Below are 25,135 nucleotides of genomic sequence, written 5' to 3' on the forward strand. Positions count from 1 at the left end.
TCCATAGATTGAGCCGGAATAAGAGAGGATTTAGACCAGTTGATAAGCCAACCCAAGGATTGTAGAAAGTCAAGGCAGAAATTTAGCTGGACAGACTCGACAGATTGACCCCAAATCAGAGGATCATCCAAGTATGCCATGGTCTGGACTGATTCCAACCTGATAACTGCCAGCCCCTCAGACAACACCTTTGTGAACAGCCAGGGTGCACAAGAGATACCGAAAGGTAAAGCTGAAAACTGGAAGTGCCTTACCTCTCCCTGTAGTCTGATGGTGAACCTCAGGTATTGCTGGGAACTGACATGGATTGGCAGGTGAAGATAAGCATCCCTAAGGTCCAATGATGCCATAGAACACTGATCCTGGAGTAGGTTGACTGCATTGCGTATATTGTCCACTTGAAATCTTCGATATTTTATCGACCTGTTTAATTTCTTTAGGTTTAAGATGAATCTGAACTCTCCTTGGGGCTTTTTTACTAAAAACACTGGTGAGTAGTAGCCCTGAAATTGCTGGCACTTTGGGACTTGTCCTATTACTTTCTTTTCCAAGAGGACTTCGACTTCTCTCTGCAATGCAATGTATAGATGTTGATCTGATGGACTCTGTGTAAGGAAGAATTGCTTCGGGGTGCAGGCGGCAAACTACTTTGTAACCTTCGAGGATTATGTTTAGTAACCACCAGCTTTGGAATCTGCGCTCCCAGTTTTCGTAAAAGTGCGCCACTCTTCCCCCCACAGGAAGCCTGATGTCATTGCTTAGAACCCTGGGTTGTTGAGGTAAAAAACCCTGTTGGCCTTGGGCGCTGAGGTTTGCCTTGTCCCCATCTTCTCCTTGGATAGGTTTTGGTTTCTTGATCACTTTTCTTTGGGTCTCGAAAGGAACGTTTAAAGTGAAAATTCTTACGTCTTATAGGAAAGTTCTTAATATTATCTGATGACCTCTCTAGTGTCTCATCTAATTTGGACCCAAACTGTAATTCCCCTTCACAAGGTATAACGCACAATTTGGATTTAGAGGAAGCGTCTCCTTGCCAGGTTTTCACCCGAACCGTGTCATCTGCCGCATCTGAAAGATAATTAGCTGCATGAATTAAATGATCAAAATCTTTCAATATCACCTCCCTAGGTACTCCTGAAGCTATCTGGGATTGCGTATGAGATAACCAAAGTTTCAAAGACCTGGCTACAGCTGTAGAGGCAATTGCAGGTTTAAATATGAAAGAAGAGGATTCCCATGCTCTCCTTAAAAGATTGTCTATTTTCTTGTCAATGGGATCTTTTAGATTTCCAAAGTCTTGAAATTAAAGATCAGATTTCCTTGAAACCTTTGAGAGAAGGATCTAACTTAGGTGATGGACCCCAAAACTTCTGATCGTTAGGATCAAAAGGATATTTCTTTGATAGAGACTTGGGCCAGAAGGCTCTCTTCTCTGGATTATCCCATTCCCGTTTATGCACCGGGATGTATATCACTTCAGGATCAGTTAAACTCTCATAGATATGATCAAGGGGAGACAAGGTCTTTTCTTCAGTCTTGATACCCATGGTATCATGCATTGCGTTAAGAAATAATTTCAAGGCATCAGGTGCAAATGGTTTATCACTGTCTAGCTCTTCTCCAGAAGGAATCTCTTCAAGAGATGATATATCAACCACTCCTTCGGATAACTCTGAATCTCCTGAATCTTCACCCCTCCTTTTTTTGTAGTGTTAAGGAAACAGCCCAATCCTGCTCAGGGGCAGCCTGAGGTGGATTAGGAATATCAACATCACCGGATGTAGAAGGATGAGATCGAGGAGTAGGCACTGCAGAAGGGATATTTGCCTCCTTAATAGCTTTGATGGCTGTAGCCATTTCTGAACACATCCATCCCATCAAATCTTTAAACACCACGGGTGATTCTTTTTTCATAACTTTGTCAATACAAGTTTGGCATAACAGTCTGGAGGAAGAGGAGGATATTTTCACAGCACAGATTGCACATTTCTTGTAATCAGATCTCTGTGTGGATCTTCCCTTGTCACGCTTATCAGTCTTGTCAGCCAGAACCGGCTTGTCTTGATCTGATTTAGGAGCAATAGGGTAAAACAGAGACAAAGGGAGAGAGTGTAACTAACCAACCCCGTATAATCAAATAATTGATGCATATCTGAAAAAGGAGTCACGTCTTGACACCAACCAGAGAGGCTTCTGAGCCAGGCTCCACAGATCCGTGCAGGAGGATCCAGCGGCAGCTTCCATGGTCAAACACCACTGCTGTGACCAGGAACTGATTTAAATAGGCCGCCCAACAATGCCACGCCAAATAAGCCATGCCCCCTTGAGTGCGCGCGGAAAAAATAACCCCCCCGTACAACCACTGTTGTACAAATGGTTCCTGCCTCTTACCTGCCACCTAGGCAGTCGAACCGATCCCTCACCGCCAGGCTCTGGGAATCAAAACGCGGCCCGCTGCCTTCGATAATCGGGTAGGCCGAACTTCAGGTGGCAGTGTGACGTCACCCAGCCGGCGTGATCACATGATCGGCCTCTTCTTCCGCCGGAAGTACGTCAGACGCGCAAAATGATCTTGATGGGGAAACCCTTCGGCTGCAGTGCCGGTACACGCCAGGCCACTGACCTGTGATACGCGGTCTGGCCTCTGCAGCAGCTCCTGCCTCACTGACATGGTTGGCTCTGGCTTCCCCGGTAGCGTCCTGTGTGGTGGACAGAAAACAACTGACGAGATGCTGTGAGTTAGAGTTACCTGTATATATATATATATATATATATATATATATATATATATATATATATATATATATATATATATATATATATATATATATATATATATATATATATATATATATATATATATATATATATATATATATATATATATATATATATATGCCTGCCTAGTGAATATGCAAATGTCTACTTTTTTTTTTTTTTTTTAGCTTCCTGTCCATTTGATGTGGGGAAGGAGACAAGTCTCAGGGGTGCTGTCCGAGGACGTTCCTGGGAAAAAGTGCTTATATGTTTATATAAAACTAGCTGATGACCCGGCGTTGCCCGGGTATTTATTTGGCTGGTGTTGGCTCCACCCACTTATTCTAACCATAACACACAAACACTCAATGACCAAGTTTGTGAGCTTTGGGGTCTTTGGCATCAATAATTTGTATATTCCCATAGAAATTTAAAAAATCAAATTGGCTGATTATGGCTCCACCCCCTCTCCAGCATTAGAACCCCAGTCACCCAATGACCAACTGTAGCAGGTTTGAGGCATCTGCTATCAACAGTGTAAAAATGGCAGCAATTTAAATATTCCCCTTGAAAATCAAGAGGTGAATTTTGATTAGCTGTTGTAGGCACCACCCATTTTCTTGAATATTAATCTCAGTCACCCAGTGACCATCTGGGCAAAGTTTGACAACCCTGTCATTAATGGTGTAAGAATGGCTGCAGTTTACATTTTCCCAGTGAAATTTGGTTTTGGCTTCACCCACTTTTTGTAACCTTGACACACAGTCACTCAATGACCAAGTTTGTGAGCTTTCGAGTTCCTGCTATCAAACATGTGTGAATAAAAACAGTTTATTCACCAAGAAAGTCTGATTGGCTGTTTGTGGCCCCGCCCCTTTAGTGAATTTGATCCCAGTCACCCAATGACTGACTGTAGCAAGTTTGAAGCCTCTGCCTTTAACAGTGTAAGAATGGCAGCAGTTTAAATATTTCCCTTGAAAATCAATAGGTGAATTTTGATTGGCTGTTGTAGGCTCCAACCACATTTCTGAATAATTATCCCAGTCACCCAGTGGCCAACTGTGTCAAGTTTGGGAACCCTGTCATTAACAGTGTAAGAATGGTTGCAGTTTATATTTTCCAATGTAAAAAAATGTAGTTTGCGCAGCCCACTTTTTCTAACCTTGACGTACAGTCACTCAATTACCAAATTTATGAGCTTTTGGGTCCTTGGTATCAATTTGTATAGTCCCATTGAAAATAAACAAATCTGATTGGCTTTTTGTGGCTCCGCCTCTTTCTCAAAATAAACCCCAGTCACCCAGTGACCAACTGTACCAGGTTTGAGGCTTGTGCCATTACCAGTGCAAGAATGGCAGCAATGTTAATATTCCCCTTAAAAATCAACAGGGGAATTTTAATTGGCTATTTTAGGCTCCACCCACTTTTCTGAATATCAATCTCAGTCACCCAGTGACCAACTGTGCAAAGTTTGAGAACCCTGCCATTAACAGTGTAAGAATGGCTGCAGTTTAAATTTTCCCAGTTAAATTTGGTTTTGGCTCCGCCCACTTTTTGTAACCTGGACACACAGTCACTTAATGATCAAGTTTGTGAACTTTCAGGTTCCTGGTATCAAAAATGTGTGAATGGAAGCAGTTTATCCACCAAGCAAATCTGATTGGCGGTTTGTGGCCTCACCCCTTTAGTGAATTTGGCCCCCAGTCACCCAATGACCAACTGTAGCAAGTTTGAAGCCTCTGCCATTAACAATGTAAGAATGGCAGCAGTTTAAATTTTCCCCTTGAAAATCAATAGGTGAATTTTGATTTGCTGTGGTAGGCTCCACCCACTTTCCTGAATCTTAATCTATTTTAGTTCCTGGACGTAGAAACTACGTCCAGGAACCATGCGCGCTCCCGCAGCCGATCGCACGCGTGCACGCGTGCTCCCGGCCCGGGGTTCGTTAGCCAGGCAATCAGTGAATCGGGCTATGGTGCCCGATCACTGATTCCACTCCCCCGCTGAAAAAGCGACAGCTTCTCTCGGAAGCTGCCCTTTTTCTGGCTGTTACCTCCCCCCATGTGTCTCTCTAAGCGTATGTTACGCTTAGAGTGACGTCATGTAAACAAACTCATGGCCACCATCTTGTGGCCAAAAAGTAAAACTACAACTAAAAGTAAAAAAAATAAAACTAAACACACATTTACATTATAAAACAATTGTTTACATCCCACCCTCCCAAAAATACCCAAACAAAATGTTTTAATATAAAAAAAAACAAAAAACATTACAATAATAAAAAAAAAAAAAACACGTAAATATTTACCTAAGGGTCTAAACTTTTTAAATATCAATGCAAAGATGAAATATTTCTATTTTTTTTTTATTTTAAACTTGTAAATAGTGATAGATGCAAAACGGAAAAAATGCACCTTTTTTTCCAAATAAAATATTGTCGCCATACATTGTTATAGGGACATAATTTTAACGGTGTAATAACCGGGACATATGGGCAAATACAATACGTGTTTAATTATGGATGCATGTATTTTTTTAAAACTATAATGGCTGAAAACTGAGAAATAATGATTTTTTTCCGTTTTTTTCTTATTCTTCCTGTTAAAATGCATTTACAATAAAGTGGCTCTTAGCAAAATGTACTACCTAAAGAAAGCCTAATTGGTGGTGGAAAAAACAAGATATAGATCAGTTAATTGCGATAAGTAGTGATAACGTTATAGGCTAATGAATGGGAGGTGAACATTTCTCAAGTGAAAACGACGGAACGCGAATGGGTTAATCTCATTCACCTAGTGACCAAGTGTGCCAAGTTTGAGAACCCTGCGATTAACCGTCTAGGAATGGCTGCAGTTTACATTTTCCCATTAAAAATGAATGGCTGAAATTTGGCTGTTTATGCTCAGCCCACTTTTCCTGGATTTGTAACCTCGGTCACCAAGCGACCAACTGTGCCAAGTGTGGGAACTCTGGCTTGAGTTCTGTGCAGCATTTTACATTTTTTCCATTGACATGAATGGGTGAAATCTGATTTGCTGTTTGTAGCCCAGGTATGCAGGGGGGACGCGAGACCCCCAGAACATATCATTCCAGGTAGTAAGGGATCTGTGTACCAAGTTTCGTTCAAATTGGTCAAGCCGTTTTCGCGTGATCGCGGCACACACGTACGCACACACGCACGCACGCACACACACACACACATCCGATTTTATTTTATATAGATTAGTGCTGATTACTCACCTGTTCTGCGCTCTGTAACATTGTCCTCCTCTTTACTTGTCCTCATTATGTCACCCTCCACCATAGACTGCTGATCACTCCTCACATACGTCTCTTCTTCTTCCTCTTTAATTGTCACCATCATGTCACCCTCCTCCATAGACTGCTGATCACTCCTCACATACGTCTCTTCTTTTTCCTCTTTAATTGTCACCATCATGACACCCTCCTCCATAGACTGCCGATCACTCCTCACATATGTCTGTTCTTCTGCCTCCTTAATTGTCCCCATCATGTCACCCTCCACCATAGACTGCTGATCACTCCTCACATACGTCTCTTCTTCTTCCTCTTTACTTGTCCTCATCATGTCACCCTCCTCCATAGACTGCTGATCCCTCCTCACATATGTCTCTTCTTCTTCCTCTTTACATGTCATCATGTCACCCTCCTCCATAGACTGCTGATCACTCCTCACATACGTCTCTTCTTCTTCCTCTTTACATGTCCTCATCATGTCATCCTCCTCCATAGACTGCTGATCACTCCTCACATACGTCTCCTCTTCTTCCTCTTTACTTGTCCTCATCATGACACCCTCCTCCATAGACTGCTGATCAGTCCTCACATACGTCTCTTCTTCTTCCTCTTTACTTGTCCTCATCATGCCACCCTCCTCCATAGACTGCTGATCACTCCTCACATATGTCTCCTCTACTTCCTCTTTACTTGTCCTCATCATGTCACCCTCCTCCACAGACTGCTGATCATCCCTCACACATTTCTCTTCTTCTTCCTCTTTAATTGTCCTCATCATGTCACCCTCCTCCATAGACAGTTGATCACTCCTCACATACGTCTTGTGTTCTCTCTCTTTAAACACAGCACTTCCATGTATCAGTTCTCCCACCTAAGTTCACAAAATAAAACATAATAAGAATTGTGAACACAGATAACAACATATGCAAAAGGAAACAATGTAATACAGTTTGGAGACTCTGGAGACCCTCAGTTCGACTTACCTGATAATGGTGGGGGGTGGGGGGACCTTCCTGTGGACAATCCTGGGAATAAAGAGGACCTGTACATCTCTCTGGTGGGTTTCTGTTACTGGATACATCTGTAGGAAACACACACACACTGACTGAATACATTGTCTCTATGTGATTATCAGATGATGGGGGATCTAGGTGGACAATCCTTGTAATAAAGAGAACCTGTACATCTCTCTGGTGGGTTTCTGTTACTGGATACATCTGTAGGAAACACACACACACACACTGACTGAATACATAGTCTCTATGTGATTATCATATGATGGGGGATCTAGGTGGACAATCCTGGGAATAAAGAGAACCTGTACATCGGTTTGGTGGGTCTCTGTTACTGTATACATCTATAGGAAACACCCACACTGCCTGAATACATGTCTCACAAAAGTGTTAGCCCTATAATAGTTTGCTGAAGACCAGCAGACTAAGAACAGGGATTACTGGAACCAAGTCCTGTGGTCTGATGAGACCAAAATAAACTTATTTGGTTTAGATGGAGTGAAGCGTGTGGTGGCAACCAGGTGAGGCGTACAAAGACAAGTGTGTGTTGCCTACAGTGAAGCATGGTGGTGGGAGAGTCCTGGTTTTGGGCTGCATGAGTGCTGCTGGAATTGGGGAGTTACAGTTCATTGAGGGAGCCATGAATGCCAACATGTGCTGTGACCTACTGAAGCAGAGCATGATCCCCTCCCTTCCACCATGATAATGACCCAAACACACCTCCAGATGACCACTGCCTGGCTAAACAAACTGAGGGTAAAAGTGCTGGACTTGCCAAGCATGTCTGCAGACCTAAACCCCATTGTGCACCTGCGGGGCATCCTCATATGGAGGGTGGAGGAGTGCAAGGTCTCTAACATCACCCAGCTTCATCATGGAGGAGGGGGAAGAGGATTCCAGTGGCCACCTGTGACGCTCTAGTGACCTCCATGCCCAAGAGAGGCAGTGCTGGAGAATAATGGAGGGCACACAACATATTCACACTTTGGGCAGAATGTTGACATTCTTCCCTTAATGGACAACTGTGAAAGATAAATACAATTCTAAATGCCACATATATTTCCAGGAATTACTAGCAAATAGCAATACAAAGGCTTTTTTTTTTTTACATCTTTTCAGATCTTATGAGAAGAAAACATTAAAGGTGGCCACACACCATACATTTTTTAAATATCTGTTCAATGTAAGAATTGCAATCAATTTTTCTGACTGATTGTAACATTTCCGAAATATGACCAATGTACCACACACCTATGTTAAATTTTTCCCTCAATTATGGTAAAAATGATTGGAAACTCAGAAAAAATTTCTAGGATGTGTATATTAATAAATTAACAATCCAACACATACCATACAATTTTTAGTAAATATTGAAGAGAAATATATCTGGCATTCCAGATCGATTTAAACCAAATAAATAAATAAATAAAAAAACGGAAATCCGATCAGATTTTTCAGTCGAATGAAAAAAAAAAAGAGAGATACGATCGTTTTTATCGAACTACTGTAAAATCGGATCATTTTATTGTATCGTGTGTGGCCACCTTTACAGAGAACAGCTTTCACTGTGGGCATTACTGTGGAGGAATGTGTCCAGCAGATCCAGCATACAGAAGCAATCTTCACTGGTTGTAATAGTGTGACTAGAATCTGTTCAGAATGATAGAAAGCAGAAATATAGCTTCAAATGAGTGTAAATAACATCAGCTTCAGTTCTGCCTGTGTGTCTGATCCTGTCTCTCTCTCTGCCTCGCAGTGTAAAGGAAATAGTTTACAGCCAGGTTACAGTTCAGCTCTGCCCCCCCCCCCCCCCCCCCCTTCATGCTGAAACATTGCTGGATATAGGTGGACCCCAAGTACTGCTCTCTCCTTTACAGGAAATGAAAGTCTCCTCTTACCCGGTGATGTGAGGGGTGGCTGACTCTCCATCCTGACGTCCTTGTAGAGGTGCTGGTGTCCTTCTATATACTGAAGTACACAAAGAAAAAGGTTTGCTCAGCACCCGCCAAGTGGAGGGGTTGCACCACACTGTATATAGCAATGTTCTAAATCCACCAGTTAACACCTTTTACTGGCTGTGCTTTTATACATAAGGATGTGGGGCCGGTGATTGAAGAAAGAAAGAGCATTCACATTTGCTGTACAATAGGGCATAGACCAGGCACTGACCTGTTACATGCATTTATTGACAAACAGCCATCAGAATACAGTCCAGCATGGTTAGATCAAAAGTGTATCAAAGTGGGTGTTCGCGTGTAAGAGGTGAGGTGATCAGCGGATGACAGGATGTCCTAACAGGTCAAAGCCCGGTGTATGCCTTATTGTACAGGCCTTCTATATACTGCCCCTCCTCCATGGAGAAATAGATGAGACAATGAGCCTCCTTATAGGAACCTGACACACAGAATGATACAGTCACCACCATACAAATCACTAGCTGTCACTGGATACTGTCCCATAATTCCTAGTAATGCTCAACTCACCTGGACAGCAGATCAGTGAGGATGTTGTGGGCTTCTTGTGTCTCTCAGATATCAGGGGGTGAGGTGGGGATACCGTGATGGTCAGCACACTTCACAGAAGGGAGACTCTGTATGGAGAGACTGAAGGTAAGGTCATGTGACACTCCCAGAACCCTCCTCACCTCTCCAGTCATGTGACACTCCCAGAATCCTTCTCACCTCTCCAGTCACGTGACACTCCCAGAATCCTTCTCACCTCTCCAGTCACGTGACTATCTGCTTTGGTGACAGGAAGTGAATATAATTAATACCTGTTCTCCCCTCCTCCACTCTGTACTCCTTCCCTAACCCAAACTCTGTCCTACCCCCACCCAAATACCTCCCCTCCCCCACCACCCCCAGTATGTCCTCCCTCCTGGTGGCTGCAGCTCTCACACAGAGACCTGGGAAGGAATCTCAGCTGTTCCTGTTCAGTAATCCAGCAGCTCTTCAGTGAGGAGTCAGTCTGGACTCCCTAATACTGCTACTGCCTACTGAGCGCCCCTGGTGGCTGCAGCTCCCTTATCTCACCTTGTTCGCATCCCCCACATCTGTCCTCCCCTCCCCCACTATGTGCTCCTCCCCTCCCCCACACCTGTACTCCCCTCCCCCACTATGTGCTTCTCCCTCACCCCAATACCTGTCCTCCCCTCTCCCACTATGTGCTCCTCCCCTCCCCCTGGTGGCTGCAGCTCTCAGGCACTGAGTGTGACAGGAAGAGCTTTACAAATGTTACAGTTAAATTATTAATTATTGTTACAGACGGGAAATCATAGAAATAAAATATAAATACAGTAACCTTTCCCCTCCTCTGCAGCCAGCAACAGCTATGCTCTCCCCACTTCCGCTCTATCACCACTTGCGGTCTCTTTCTTTCGAGGACAGCTGGGACGGGAAGTGCAGAGGCTCTGGACGGGTATTTACAGTGACGTAACTACCCCAGGTGACCTCCTGGGTCACTATCAGAGGCTGCAGGACAATACGCTCCACCCACCAACTTCCGTCCTCCTTATAACTTTCTCTCTGTGGTTATATATTTCCGGTTTCTGCGTTCCAGCTGGTGGAGGGGAGCTCGCCATCTTGTGGTCAGTCAGCTAACTGCAGCCTCATTTATCAATCACAGGAAGGGAGAGCAGCCGTGAGACAGAGGGGTGGGGCTAGGTATAAGGGAGGGACAATATAATCTGGGCGTGGCCAGGATTTTGGAGACATTTCTCCAAACTTAGTTACTTATGTAAAACTCTCTCACCTTCTGTGGTGCTGTACAATCATGGGCGTCCGCAGAAAATTTTCCAGGGAAGGGGGGCAAAAATGGCGGGGCCGGAGTCCTGCGTAGCGCGCAGTGCTGAAAAATGGGCATGGCCATGAACCACAATGTGGGTGTGGTTACAGGTGGAGCCAATTTTACATGAACTTAGCAATGGTGGGTGTAGTGATCAGTGAAGTATCTGATGATCAGTACTAGCTCAATCAGCACATTAGTCAGTATTTTATTCAAAGTGTGATCACACGTGATTGGGTGCACAGTAATATTCAGGAACACAGGAGAGTAATAGCCCTTAGTGGCAAGGGCTATCACTAATAAGAGAGTGGTCGTACAGGCAATGTCGGTAACAGATCGGTCAGCAGAGGTACAGAATCCTTAGACAAAATCGGAGTGAGTTTTCAGGCAGAAGTCGACAACAGATCAGATTGGCAGAGGTACAGAATCGTTAGACAAAATCAGAGAGAGTATTCAGGCAGAAGTTGGCAACAGATCAGATTGGCAGAGGTACAGAATCGTTAAACAAAATCAGAGAGAGTATTCAGGCAGAAGTCGGCAACAGATCAGATTGGCAGAGGTACAGAATCGTTAGACAAAATCAGAGAGAGTGTTCAGGCAGAAGTCGGCAACAGATCAGATTGGCAGAGGTACAGAATCGACAGGCAGAGAGTAATCAGAGGTTCAGGCAAAATGTCATACACAGAAATAAACAATACAGTAATAATAATCCTAAGCTAAGTGCAAATCCCAGAGGTCCTGCCGGAACAAGCACACACGGATCTGACTAAGGTCTGAGAGCTTTCACTGCGAAGTTTCAGCAACAACAGACAACGAGCCACTGACATCCCCAAGCTTAAATACATATTGGCAATTGCAAACAACCCGCCCAGAGCAGCCTGGCCAATCAGCAGCGAGACCCAGCAGCCTGATGTCAGCTGACCAGCAGATCAGCTGATCCGTCTCCTCAGCCCATAAAGGTCCTGCCGCTCCGTGCGCGAGCATGCTGACCTAAGCTGATGTGCTGCTGAGAGACCCGTCCTGCCAGGGGCTGCGCAAAATGTCTGGGAGGACGCGACAGGCGCCGCAATGACGTCAGATGTGGAAGCGGCGGTCGCACTGCTTTCTGCCGCTGAGTTAATACTGCTATACCTGACAGTGGGACATTAGACTAGGGCTATGGTAGGGATTAGATAGCGAGTGCCTCAGACACAGGTGCCCCCCAGTTTAGGTAGTGACAGGGAAACTTAAGCCACACCCCAGATTTTGCAGGAGGGTGCCAGTGGGTGGGAAAGGATGACAATGGGCAGGAGGGGGGTGCCAGTGGGTAGGAGGAGCGTGCCCATGTGTGGGGAGGGCAGTAGATAGGCAGGGAGAGAAAGACTACAGAGACACAGCTGAGAGGGAAAGTGACAGCTGAGAGGCAGAGAGAGAGAGAGACAGCAAAGAGAGAGAGAGCAGAAAGGAAGAGAGGGACAGCAGAGAGGAACAGCAGGGAGGCAGAGAGAGAGAAAGAGACAGAGAGATGGCAGAAAGACAGAGAGAGACAGCAGAAAGGCAGAGAGGGACAGCAGGGAGGCAGAGAGAGAGAGAGACAGCAGAAAGACAGAGAGAGAGATGGCAGAAAGGCAGAGAGAGAGAGCAGGGAGGTAGAGAGAGAGCAGGGAGGTAGAGAGAGAGAGAGCAGGGAGGCAGAGAGCAGGGAGGCAGAGGGAGAGAGCAGGGAGGCCGAGGGAGAGAGAAAGAGTGCGAGCAAAAAGGCAGAGAGAGAGAGAGAGAGAGCAGAAAGGCAGAGAGAGAGAGACAGCAGAAAGGCAGAGAGAGAGAGACAGCATAGACACAGAGAGCGAGACAGCAGAAAAGCAAAGAGAGAGAGAGAGACAGCAGAACGGCAGAGAGAGAGAGCAGAAAGGCAGAGAAAGAGAGACAGCAGAGAAAGAGAGCTGAGAGGCAGAGAAAGAGAGACAGCAGAAAGAGACAGCAGAAAAGCAGAGAGAGAGTGACATCAGAAAGGGACATCAGAAAGGCAGAGAGAGTATAGTTGCCCCCAGTATAGCTAGTATAGTTGCTCCCAGCATAGTTTGTATAGTTGCCACCAGTATAGGTAGTGTAGTTGCCCCAGTATTAGTATAGTTGCCCCCAGTATAACTAGCATAGTTGCCCCCAGTGTAGGTAGTATAGTCATCCCCATTATAGCTGCCCCGTATTAGCAAATTAGCAACGGCAAACAGAATTGAGCATCAGGGGGTGGAGAGGAACTGCCCACCTTTTTCTTGCATTCCAGGCGATGGCGCGCAGTGTCATCATCACGTGACACTGATCTCCGACTTCTCCGCCGCTCACTGTGCTTCCGCTAATCAGGAAGCACAGAGCGGTGGAGAAGGCAGAGACCAGTGTCACGTGACGATGGCGCTGTGTACCATCGCCTGGAAAGCAGGAAAAAGGTGAGTAATTCCTCTCCGCCCGCTGATGCCTGCTTCTGTTTGCTGCTGCTAATTTGGAGGGGGGTTGGCCAGGCCACGCAGGGGTCTGGGGGGCGGGGGGGGGGCGGCGGGTAACGGCGAATCGGCGGGTAGCAGCGGTGATCGCGTACCACACGCAGCTAGCAAAGTGCTAGCTGCGTGTAGGAAAAAAATGCGAAGAATCGGCCCAGCAGGGCCAGAGCAATCCTCCTGCGCGAGTTACCCCGAGCTGAGCTCGGGATAACCGGCAAGGAGGTTAATTTGTATTCTATGGAACCAATTCTGTTCACTTCTGGGGATTTTCTCATTTTAATTGCTAAAGGTTCCATAGCGAAAGCAAAGATTCCAGGAGATTCCTCTTTGTATGGGAAAGCGAGATTGTGATATAGAAGGGAGTTTAAAGAGACTCTGTATTAAAAAAAAAGGTTCCGCTGGGGGGTAGTCACCTCTGGAGGGGAAGCCTCTGGACCCTATTGAGGCTTCCCCCGTCCTCCTGTGTCCCACGCCGGTCTTACTGCAGCCCACGGAACGCACAGCCGACAATTTGTCAGGCTGTGCAATATTTATTATTATTATTAATTGTGTTTATAAAGCACCAACATATTACAATATGGACAATAAATAGGGATGGGATACATACATTGAAACAAGGGGTGACAGAGAGGTAGCAAATGGTTATACAACATAGCACAAGGTTATACATACAATCAGGGTATAAAATGCGTTTTACAGAGAACCGGCAAAACAAGAGTTAGTCCATGAGAAGGGTGTAATTGCTGAGGTAGTAAAATTTAAGAAGGACACACTAAGGGAGGGGGGAGACCCCGCCAAAGGCTTACAATCTAAAGGGTGGGAGGACACATAAGGTAGGACTGTAGAAAAGGTGGTTGACTGAGAGAGTTAGTGTGGTAGATGTGGGGTAGGCCATTTTAAGGAACTGTGTTTTGAGGGCTTGCTTGAAGGTGTTGAAGGAAGGAGTAAGCCTGAGGGAGAGTGGAAGGGAGTTCTATAGGGTGGGGGCAGCTCTTGAGAAGTCTTGTAGGCGTGCATGGGATTAAGGTCAGGCGGAGATCATTGGAGGACTGGAGGGGACGGGCAGGTATATATCTGTTGATGAGCTCAGAAATGTAGGTTGGGCAGGTCTTGTGCACAGATTTGTAGGTAAGGCACAAAACCTTAAAACTGATCCTGAAGCAGATAGGGAGCCAGTGTAGGGCTTCGCAGAGGCTAGAAATGGAAGCAGAGCGGTGGGAAAGATGGATGAGTCTAGCTGCTGCATTCATGACAGATTGAAGGGGTTCAATTCGTTTTAAAGGGAGGCCAGATCGTAGTAGTCAAGGCGGGAGATGATGAGGGCATGGATGAGAGGCTTGGTAGTGTCCAGGGTCAGAAAGGGGCAGATTTTGGAGATGTTGCGAAGGTGGAAGTTCTATTTACCTTCCCTGGCTCCAGTGGGTGTTGCCGTTGTGGTTCTCCACTCGGAAATAAATGAAAAAAATAGCCGTTCTCTGTCGGGTCTGCTCTACTGCACCGGCGCAGGCTACATCTGTCTATTTCCGAGACCAGAGCTGCACCTGCACTGGAGCCGGAAATGTAAATATTTACATGCTCGCCGTGGTTCCTGGACCTGCAGCGAGACCACCGTGGGACAGAGGAGTACGGGGGAAGCCTCAATAGGATCCAGAGGATTCCCCCTCCCGAGGTGAGTAGCTCCCAGGGGCATATTTGTTTAAATACAGATTCTCTTTAAAGAGACTCCGTAACAAAAATTGCATCCTGTTTTTTATCATCCTACAAGTTCCAAAAGCTATTCTGATCTGTTCTGGCTTACTGCAGCACTTTCTACTATGACAGTCTCTGTAATAAATCAATGTATCTTTCCCCTGTCAGACTTGTCGGCCTGTGTCTGGAAGGCTGCCAAGTTCTTCAGTGTTGTGGTTCTGCTATGAACTCTCCCTTCCAGGCCCCTCTATGCACACTGCCTGTGTATTATTTAGATTAGGGCAGCTTCTCTCTTCTCTTTTACAAGCTGGATAAACCGTCTTCTGAGCTGGCTGGGCTTTCACATACTGAAGAATTACAGACAAGGGCAAAGCTGTTTGCAGGAAGAAACGAGCAGCCTGAAACTTCAGTGCATGAGAACAGGGGGAAAGAAACACACAAATGATCTCTTGAGATTCAAAAGGAAGGGTGTATACAGCCTGCTTGTGTATGGATGTATTTTCTATGTGTGGACATACTGTACATCAACCTACTTCCTGTTTTGGTGGCCATTTTGTTTGTTTATAAACAAACTTTTTAAAACTGTTTTTAACCACTTTTAATGCGGCGAGGAGCGGCGCAATTGTGTCAGAGGGTAATAGGAGATGTCCCCTAACGCACTGGTATGTTTACTTTTGTGCGATTTTAACAATACAGATTCTCTTTACAAGAAGCTGAGGGGAAAGAATAGGATGCGTTTATGGCATTAAGATATTCTCCAGTGAAGATAAAATGTTGAAGTGCATTTAGCACATAAGGCCACTTAATAAGGTCAAAGGACTTTTCCGTATCAAGTGACAATTGTGATGGATTGCGGAGAAACCGCCGCATGTTTTGACAGTGAGGCGGCGGTGTCCGCAAACAGAGCGGCGGTTTCCCCGCAGCAACATGTGTCTGGTTTGTCTGGACCTAGTAGTGCACACAGATGGAGAGCTACGCGCGAGCGCGCCGCAAGACAGGCTCTTTATGCCAATAGGAGAAGGGTCAACTGATCGAGGAGGTCAGCTGATCCCAGCTCAGCAGGTGATTGGTTGATGGGAGCTGGGCGGCGCTGTGGAGCGCTTTGCTATATATATCTCTTGCTGTTCAGTTGCTGGTTGTCTGGCGTTGCGAATGCCTATGTGTTAGCACTCAGACCTTAGTCAGATCCTTCAGTGTGGTGGAACCAGGTGGACCTGGGAATCCACACTTAGCCAGTTACTGTTTATCATCTGTGTTATTCTCTAGTATAGTTCCAGGGTGTTGAGATCACGGCCCTCACACCCCAGACTAGGAATACTGTATACCATCTGTGTTATTCCTTAGACCAGTTCCAGGGTGTAGAGACCACGGACCTCACACCCCAGACTAGGAATACTGTATATCATCTGTGTTATTCCTTAGACCAGTTCCAGGGTGTAGAGACCACGGACCTCACGCCCCAGACTAGGAATACTGTATATCATCTGTGTTATTCCTTAGACCAGTTCCAGGGTGTAGAGACCACGGACCTCACGCCCCAGACTAGGAATACTGTATATCATCTGTGTTATTCCTTAGACCAGTTCCAGGGTGTAGAGACCACGGACCTCACACCCCAGACTAGGAATACTGTATATCATCTGTGTTATTCCTTAGACCAGTTCCAGGGTGTAGAGACCACGGACCTCACACCCAGACTAGGGAACTTGTTATACATCAGACTAGTTCCAGGGTGTAGAAACCACGGACCTCACACCCAGACTAGTCATTGTTTGATATCTGTTATGACCTTTTGCTTTCCTGACTACTCCTCTGATCTCTGATTTGGTACCTTGCATATCTGATATTCCGTTGCCAAACTTTGCTTGCCTTTGTTTACCGAATCAGCCTTCTGTCTTTGTACTTTGTCTGTCCGTGTGTTGCCGACCCAGCCTGCCCGACCTTTCTGACTGTCACCCACCCATAGGGTGCCCAGTCCTCCAGCAGAGGTCTCCTGCTCCGCAGAGGGGGCACTGCTGCAAAATCAGTCAGGGACTCCCCATCCAGGAGCCCTTGACTGCAGTAGAGTCTTCTCTACTTATTGGACCACCTGCTACCCCGGTGGTTCAATGCTTACTGTTGCACCAAACACTTACAGGCTCAGGTGTCTAGAGCTTAGTTATACTTGGATTATTGGCGATTCTGCAGATCCTCAATAATCAGGTATATCTGTATTCTTGGGGATACTGCAGATCGCCAAGAATCAGATTCTCTCTGGTTGCTGACACCTATCGTTACAACAATATAGCCAGTTGTTAAGACGAGCGCTTACAGAAGTGCTGAATGTCAACAATTTTACGGACATTGGCAGGAGCTTGCCTTAAAGATATAAAACCAACTTGGTCTTTATAGACCAAAGCGGGAAGGACCTTATTCAAATGAGAAGCAAGAACTAAAGTGAACAATTTATAATTCACTCCCAGTAGTGATATCGGCCTATAATTTTTGGGTTCTAAAAGATCTCTATTTGGCTTAGGTATTATAGCAATAGTGGAAGATAAACATTCGGGAGGAGGCTTACCACCTTTCATCATATAGTTCAGACATTTAAGTAAGAAGGGAATCCATTTACTAGTGAGTCTTTTATAAGATATTGCCATAAGGCCACCTGGGCCTTTTTTAATAGCGTCGTGAATTTCTTCGTAAGCTATTGGAAGATTAAAGGACTACTGTAGGGGAGGGTCGGGGGAAAATGAGTTGAACTTACCCGGAGCTTCTAATGGTCCCCCGCAGACATCCTGTGCCCGCGTTCTACTGTACCAGTAGCCTCTGGTCCTTAACCTCCCTGGCGGTACGCAGTTTTAGAAGCTGCGTCCACGGGAGGATTTTTTTGAATAAAAGTTACTCTATATGCCTAATCTAGCACTTCGTTAGCTAATTATGTCCCCCAAGCCCCCCGGCACCATTCGGATCGCCGCCGGCAATATTTACCCGTCCGCGATCCCGCAAGAGCCGCAGCTTCACGATCCAGCTTCACTCGTCGCTATGGTGATGATCGGACTGGACGTCATGCGCAGTTCCGACCCTCCCCATAGCAAAGCCTGGAGGTGAAGGTTGCGGCTGCGCCATCGCGGGATCCCTGGGGGTTACGTATACCGGTGGGGATCGGTGGGGACCGGAGGCACTTGGGGGACATCATTAGCTAGCGATGTGCTAGCTGAAGCATATAGCGCAACTTTTATTTTAAAAAATCCTTCCGGGGCCATTTGATCCCCTGCGGCGGCTAGCCCGACCCTAGGTCAGGCTTACTGCCAGGGAGGTTCAGGGGGCAGAGGCTGCTTGTACCGAAGTGATTATGCTCTGATCTGAACATACCTCTTATTGTGGTTAATAGTTCCTCATTAGACATTCCTCCTGATTGCTCCGGATTTTGTTGGGAAGGTGTAGCTGATCGCTTCTCTGTGTTACCGCTGCTATTGCGGGGAGTTGCTCTGGGGGAAGAAGCTCCTGCGGCCATCTTAGTAGAATTCCTCGTGATGCGCGGCGAGGGGAAATGAGCTTTGTGCTGGAACGGCTCCTCGTATAATAGTCTCGTGGGGTCCTCAGCATAGCTCAGGCATTCAGCCAAATGAATATATACGAGTCCCCTCTGGGTCCGGCTGTGGAGGCGATGAATCAAGCAGGGGTACAAAGCTCACAGATCCGGTGTCCTGTCTCTGTAGCGCTGGACATCCCAGGAAATAAGTTCCCCTACCCTGCGTTTTGTTTTATTTTGTTTTCTTTTATCCCTTTTGTTCCTTACTTATGTTATGATTAAAATAGTTTAATAAGCTTTTCTAATAAGAATGAGATTGGGTAAATATACCGCTTTATTAATGTATGACAACATAAGACCTATCACAAACGGCATATAAAACCACAAATATCAATATTCTAGGATGCGACTTTTGGGCTTTAGTAGGGTATTTCCCAGGCAGCATAAGGAATCGCTCCTGGTCAACTCCTAACGTATCATTCCTACACATCAAGACACGGGTTAAAGAGACACTGAAGCGAAAAATAATTATATAATGAATTGCTGGTGTAATACAGATAGTTACTAGAAGATTAGTAGCAAACAAAATATTTTCAGATTTTTATTTTCAGTTATATGGTGTTTTTTATGTTCTCTAATATTTGCAGTTTACACACTACTCAGCATTGTAAATGATTTTACAGAGCAGGCTAGTGAACTATTGACTTGTCCTCTGGCAGAGAAAAACAAATTCCTTGACTGACAGTTGAGATAATAAACTTCAGAAGACAGAGCTCTCTGCAACTTTGAAAGACATGGAGCTTAATGGCTTTTTTGCATAGAGATAACAACTGGAGTTTCTTAACTCTTCCTGTACTGGAAACAATATGAGACTTAGGTCTCTGCTCCTAATGTTTTATTTCTTAGCTGTACTACACATACAAATCATTATATCATCATTTTTTTTTTTGCTTCAGTGTCTCTTTAACCACTTTCCCCACCACTACAGTATATCTACGTCAGCTGTGGCACTCTCCAAGCCACAGCGACGTAGATATACTGACCTGCCTTAAGCCCTTTTGTGCAGGGACAGGTGCGCTTCAGAGCGCACCCCCCGGCACTGTCGGTTGCCTTACTAATTGGCGAAAGGGAACATGTTCCCTTGTAGCCAATTAGTGACCCCCCCGCGGATGAACGATCACCGCTGTAACAAACAGCGTGATCCTTCATCTCCCCCTCCTCCGTGCACAGATGGCTAAAAAAAATGTAAATAAAGCCACCTCTCTCACCTTTCCTAGTTCCAGCGATGAGCCTGCAGCCTGAGCATCCGATCCCAGCTCTGAACTCAGCCGCGTATTGCCGGTGACCCGGGTCCCGGCTTGATGACGTCATCAAGCTGGGACCCGGGTCACCGGCAATACGCGGCTGAGATCAGAGCTGGGATCGGATGCTCGGGCTGCAGGCTCATCGCTGGAACGAGGTAAGGTGAGAGAGGTAACTTTATTTACATTTTTTTAGCATCTGTGCACGGAGGGGCTGCCTGATGGGGGGGGAGGGGTCATACATCTGGCTACCCACACTGGGGGGGAGGGGGGGGGGGGGTTGGGGGTGCAAAAAACTGCCAGGCATCTGGGTAACTGGGGGGGATGACATCTGACAATGGGGGATCATTTGATTATCTGGGGGGGGGGGGGGGGGTAACCTAATACTGGGGGCACATCTGGCTATAATTGGTGGGGGGGGGGGGGGGCAATTCTGGGGGTACATATGGCTATAAAGGGGGAAATTTTATCCGGGGGACACAACTGCCTATAATGAGGGGTGCCAATCCTGGCGGCGTTACTGTCTCTCTGTACTGGGGGGTGGTAGATACAAGGGACTTATCTGACTATACGGGGGTGCCGATATTGGGGTCACATCTGGCTAAACTGGGAAGGTTGGGCTGATACTCGGGGCACATCTGACTATATTAGGGGGGACATTAACTGGTGGAATGGTTTTATAAACTGTGGTACTTTTTATTTTTAAACTGGAATTGTTAAAAACTGAGAAATAATGCATTTTTGTAATTTTTGTTCCCTTTTTTCAATTAAAATGCCTAGAAAACAAAATTGTTCTTGGGACTAAATACCCCCCATTGAAAGCCTGGTTTGTCTTGAAAAAAACGATATATAGATCATTTAGGTGTAGTGAGTAGGGATAAAGTTATTGCTGATTGAAAAGGGACACCGCTAAAGCGTCAAAACTGCTGTGGTCAATAAGGGGAAAACAAGGTCTGGATGTGAAGTGGTTAAATAAAATATGCTGAAATATAATAATTATCCATAACTGATGTTCCAACTTACATGAACATGAGTATTATTCCTGGTCCACTATATTGTATATTATAAGTTTCAATGTATATGACTGTACTTATTGATGAATACAAACGTTTGTTATAATTTTCTTGAAATATCCCAATAAAAGACTATTGGAAAACAATACTACAGAACTTGCACAAGATATGAAATAGCGTGTACACTGAGTTGTGATATGTCCAACAGAAGTACATAAGAAAGAAAAAGCTAAGGAACAAGGAGACCGTCACAGGTAGGATAGAATTATCATCATTCTAATGCTGGGAAACTTATCCTAAATCCACCCACAGATGTGATATCAGGCTGATTGGGCAGAACAAGCTGTCCAACTGATCTGTGCAAGTGGAGCAGCGATCAAACAATCAACCAATTGGAAAGCAGTCCATCACTTGGAAGATCACATTCAGTACAAGTTCAGGGCCTGCTGGTATATAATATGTGAGCTTTTAATCAATATGATCTAACTGTTCAGCGCTGCGTAATATGTTGGCGCTTTATAAATTCAATAAATAATAATAATAATAACTGTAACTATTGTAGATAATAGGTTTGCATTCCAGCGGATCTGGAGGTGTGTTTAGCTTCTAAGGGTAACAATGGTTAATTTGCATATATTCAGCAGTGGTGCTCTGGGAGACATCTCAAGCTCACTCCAACCTGAATTATTGCAAATTCTTTCTGTTTTAAGAAAGCAAACTTTTGTTTTTCTTAATATCTTAGTAAGGGGGCTTTTAGGACCATTGTAGTCCCTCACACACTCCAATGAGTTCTGGGTCACCATGAGCTGGCTGGGTAGTCTGTACCTCTCGGTGTTACAAACCCTACTCCATAGAGCCAAATTAATCCATGCCATGCACTGATGAGGATCAACCAATCCGAAACAGTCTGTATGCATGTTGGATTATTATGGCTCTGTACAAATTAACAAGATGACACATCATTGCATTCCAGTGGTTCTGGAGGTGTGTTTAGCTTCTAAAGGTAACAATGGTTAATTTGCATATATTCAGCAGTGGTGCCTGGGAGAAATCTCAAGCTCACTCCAACCTGAATTATCGCAAATTCTTTTGTTTTCCAATGTAATTAAACAACCAGTAATACAATTTCACTTCCATTCTGCATGAGATATATACGAGGATTACAACATTCTACTGAGGTGAGGTAAATCAGTTAGATGTCACAAAGGTGTTTTCAAGTAGCCTTAAAGAGAACCTGAGGTGGGTTAAAATTTTTTTAAAAACAACAACAACTAGGCTACCTGATCCGCGGGGCTGAGCGAATCAGGAAGCCGCAAAACCCACCGCTCCCTGCCGCTTCCATGGGCTGCAGTAGCCCACTTTCACTTTGGTGACCTCTGGGTCACGTAGCTGCGCTGGGAGACTGTGTTGTCTCTCATCGCATGCAAGGAGGCGGGGAGCGGCAGGGGGCGTGGCCAGGGAGAGAGAGCTGCCCAATGGCAGCTCAGGAAACCCTGCAGGAATGCCCCTGGCGGGCGTTTTGAACAGGGAATTCCTATCCCCTCTATTTACCTCCGAGTTAGTGACAAATCTTGTTGCTAAACTCGGGGGGGGGGGGGGGGGGGGCAGAGAGTCATGTCATTAGGTAGAGAACATGGCTCTGTGTCCCATCTGCCCCCCCATATCCCCACCTCGGGTTCTCCAAGCTCATATTATACTCCACCACAAATAATGCAGATACACCCCAATGCCTTAGTGCTTCACCCCAAATGTAAATTAGGAGATGATTGGATACAGGTGTTTGGGCTGGAGGTGAGATACAGGAATTCTGGGGTGGAGAGGGGGACAGGTTACTGTTATATGTGTTACAGTCACTGCTATAGACACCCCAATGACTAAGTGCTGCACCCCAAATGTAAATTAGGAGATGATTGGATACAGGTGTTTGGGCTGGAGGTGAGATACAGGAATTCTGGGGTGGAGAGGGGGACAGGTTACTGTTATATGTGTTACAGTCACTGCTATAGACACCCCAATGCCTCAGTGCTGCACCCCAAATGTAAATTTGGAGATGATTGGATACAGGTGTTTGGGCTGGAGGTGAGATACAGGAATTCTGGGGTAGAGAGGGGACAGGTTATTGTTATATGTGTTACAGTCACTGCTATAGACACCCCAATGCCTAAGCGCTGCACCCAAATGTAAATTAGGAGATGATTGGATACAGGTGTTTGGGGTTGAGGGGAGATACAGGAATTCTGGGATGGAGAGGGGGACAGGTTATTGTTATATGTGTTACAGTCACTGCTATAGACACCCCAATGCCTCAGTGCTGCACCCCAAATGTAAATTAGGAGATGATTGGATACAGGCGTTTGGGCTGGAGGTGAGATACAGGAATTCTGGGGTAGAGAGGGGACAGGTTATTGTTATATGTGTTACAGTCACTGCTATAGACACCCCAATGCCTAAGCGCTGCACCCAAATGTAAATTAGGAGATGATTGGATACAGGTGTTTGGGGTTGAGGGGAGATACAGAAAATCTGGGGTGGAGAGGGGGACAGGTTATTGTTATATGTTGCAATCACATGCTATACAGGGAGCGCAGAATTATTAGGCAAATGAGTATTTTGACCACATCATCCTCTTTATGCATGTTGTCTTACTCCAAGCTGTATAGGCTCGAAAGCCTACTACCAATTAAGTATATTAGGTGATGTGCATCTCTGTAATGAGAAGGGGTGTGGTCTAATGACATCAACACCCTATATCAGGTGTGCATAATTATTAGGCAACTTCCTTTCCTTTGGCAAAATGGGTCAAAAGAAGGACTCAGAAAAGTAAAAAATAGTGAGATGCAGCACTCTTAAAATTGCAAAGCTTCTGAAGTGTGATCATTGAATAATCAGAACAATCAAGCATTTCATTCAAAATAGTCAACAAGGTCGCAAGAAGCGTGTGGAAAAACCAAGGCGCAAAATAACTGCCCATGAACTGAGAAAAGTCAAGCATGCCGCTGCTAAGATGCCACCAGTTTGGCCATATTTCAGAGCTGCAACATCACTGGAGTACCCAAAAGCACAAGATGTGCAATACTCAGAGACATGGCCAAGGTAAGAAAGGCTGAAAGACGACCACCACTGAACAAGACACACAAGCTGAAAGGTCAAGACTGGGCCAAGAAATATCTCAAGACTGATTTTTCTAAGGTTTTATGGACTGATGAAATGAGAGTGAGTCTTGATGGGCCAGATGGATGGGCCGTGGCTGGATTGGTAAAGGGCAGAGAGCTCCAGTCCGATTCAGACGCCAGCAAGGTGGAGGTAGAGTACTGGTTTGGGCTGGTATCATCAAAGATGAGCTTGTGGGGCCTTTTCGGGTTGAGGATGGAGTCAAGCTCAACTCCTAGTCCTACTGCCAGTTTCTGGAAGACACCTTCTTCAAGCAGTGGTACAGGAAGAAGTCTGCATCCTTCAAGAAAAACATGATTTTCATGCAGGATAATGCTCCATCACTCGCGACCAAGTACTCCACAGCGTGGCTGGCAAGAAAGGGTATAAAAGAAGAAAAACTAATGACATGGCCTCCTTGTTCACCTGATCTGAACCCCATTGAGAACCTGTGGTCCATCATAAAATGTGAGATTTACAAGGAGGGAAAACAGTACACCTCTCTGAACAGTGTCTGGGAGGCTGTGGTTGCTGCTGCACGCAATGTTGATGGTGAACAGATCAAAACACTGACAGAATCCATGGATGGCAGGCTTTTGAGTGTCCTTGCAAAGAAAGGTGGCTATATTGGTCACTGATTTGTTTTTGAACGTCAGAAATGTATATTTGTGAATGTTGAGACGTTATATTGGTTTCACTGGTAAAAATAAATAATTGAAATGAGTATATATTTGTTTTTTGTTAAGTTGCCTAATAATTATGCACAGTAATAGTCACCTGCACACACAGATATCCTCCTAAAATAGCTAAAACTAAAAACAAACTAAAAAGTACTTTCAAAAATATTCAGCTTTGATATTCATGAGTTTTTTGGGTTCATTGAGAACATGGTTGTTGTTCAATAATAAAATTAGTCCTCAAAAATACAACTTGCCTAATAATTCTGCACTCCCTGTAGACACCCCAATGCCTCAGTACTGCACCCCAAATGTAACTTAGGAGATGATTGGATACTCTGCATCTGCAGAAGACAGACGGCTCTGTTGGTAAGGTTGAAGAGAAAGACTATATAGCGCCAGCAGAAGGATCCGCAACTCCGATATGCCTGAGGGCGGTGGACGGTCCAGTGACATACAGAGAGGCCAACCAGCAGCGTCAAACAGCCATGACGGGATTACCCGAC

General features: G+C 45.3%; 1 pseudogene; it reads right to left on the reverse strand.

Annotated features, from left to right (window-relative positions):
* Positions 1–25,135, reverse strand: part of LOC137537242 (zinc finger protein 208-like) — a 154,282-nt pseudogene that overhangs the window by 52,907 nt on the left and 76,240 nt on the right.

The sequence above is a fragment of the Hyperolius riggenbachi genome, chromosome 10 (assembly GCF_040937935.1).
Source record: "Hyperolius riggenbachi isolate aHypRig1 chromosome 10, aHypRig1.pri, whole genome shotgun sequence".
Classification (NCBI taxonomy): Eukaryota; Metazoa; Chordata; class Amphibia; order Anura; family Hyperoliidae; genus Hyperolius; species Hyperolius riggenbachi.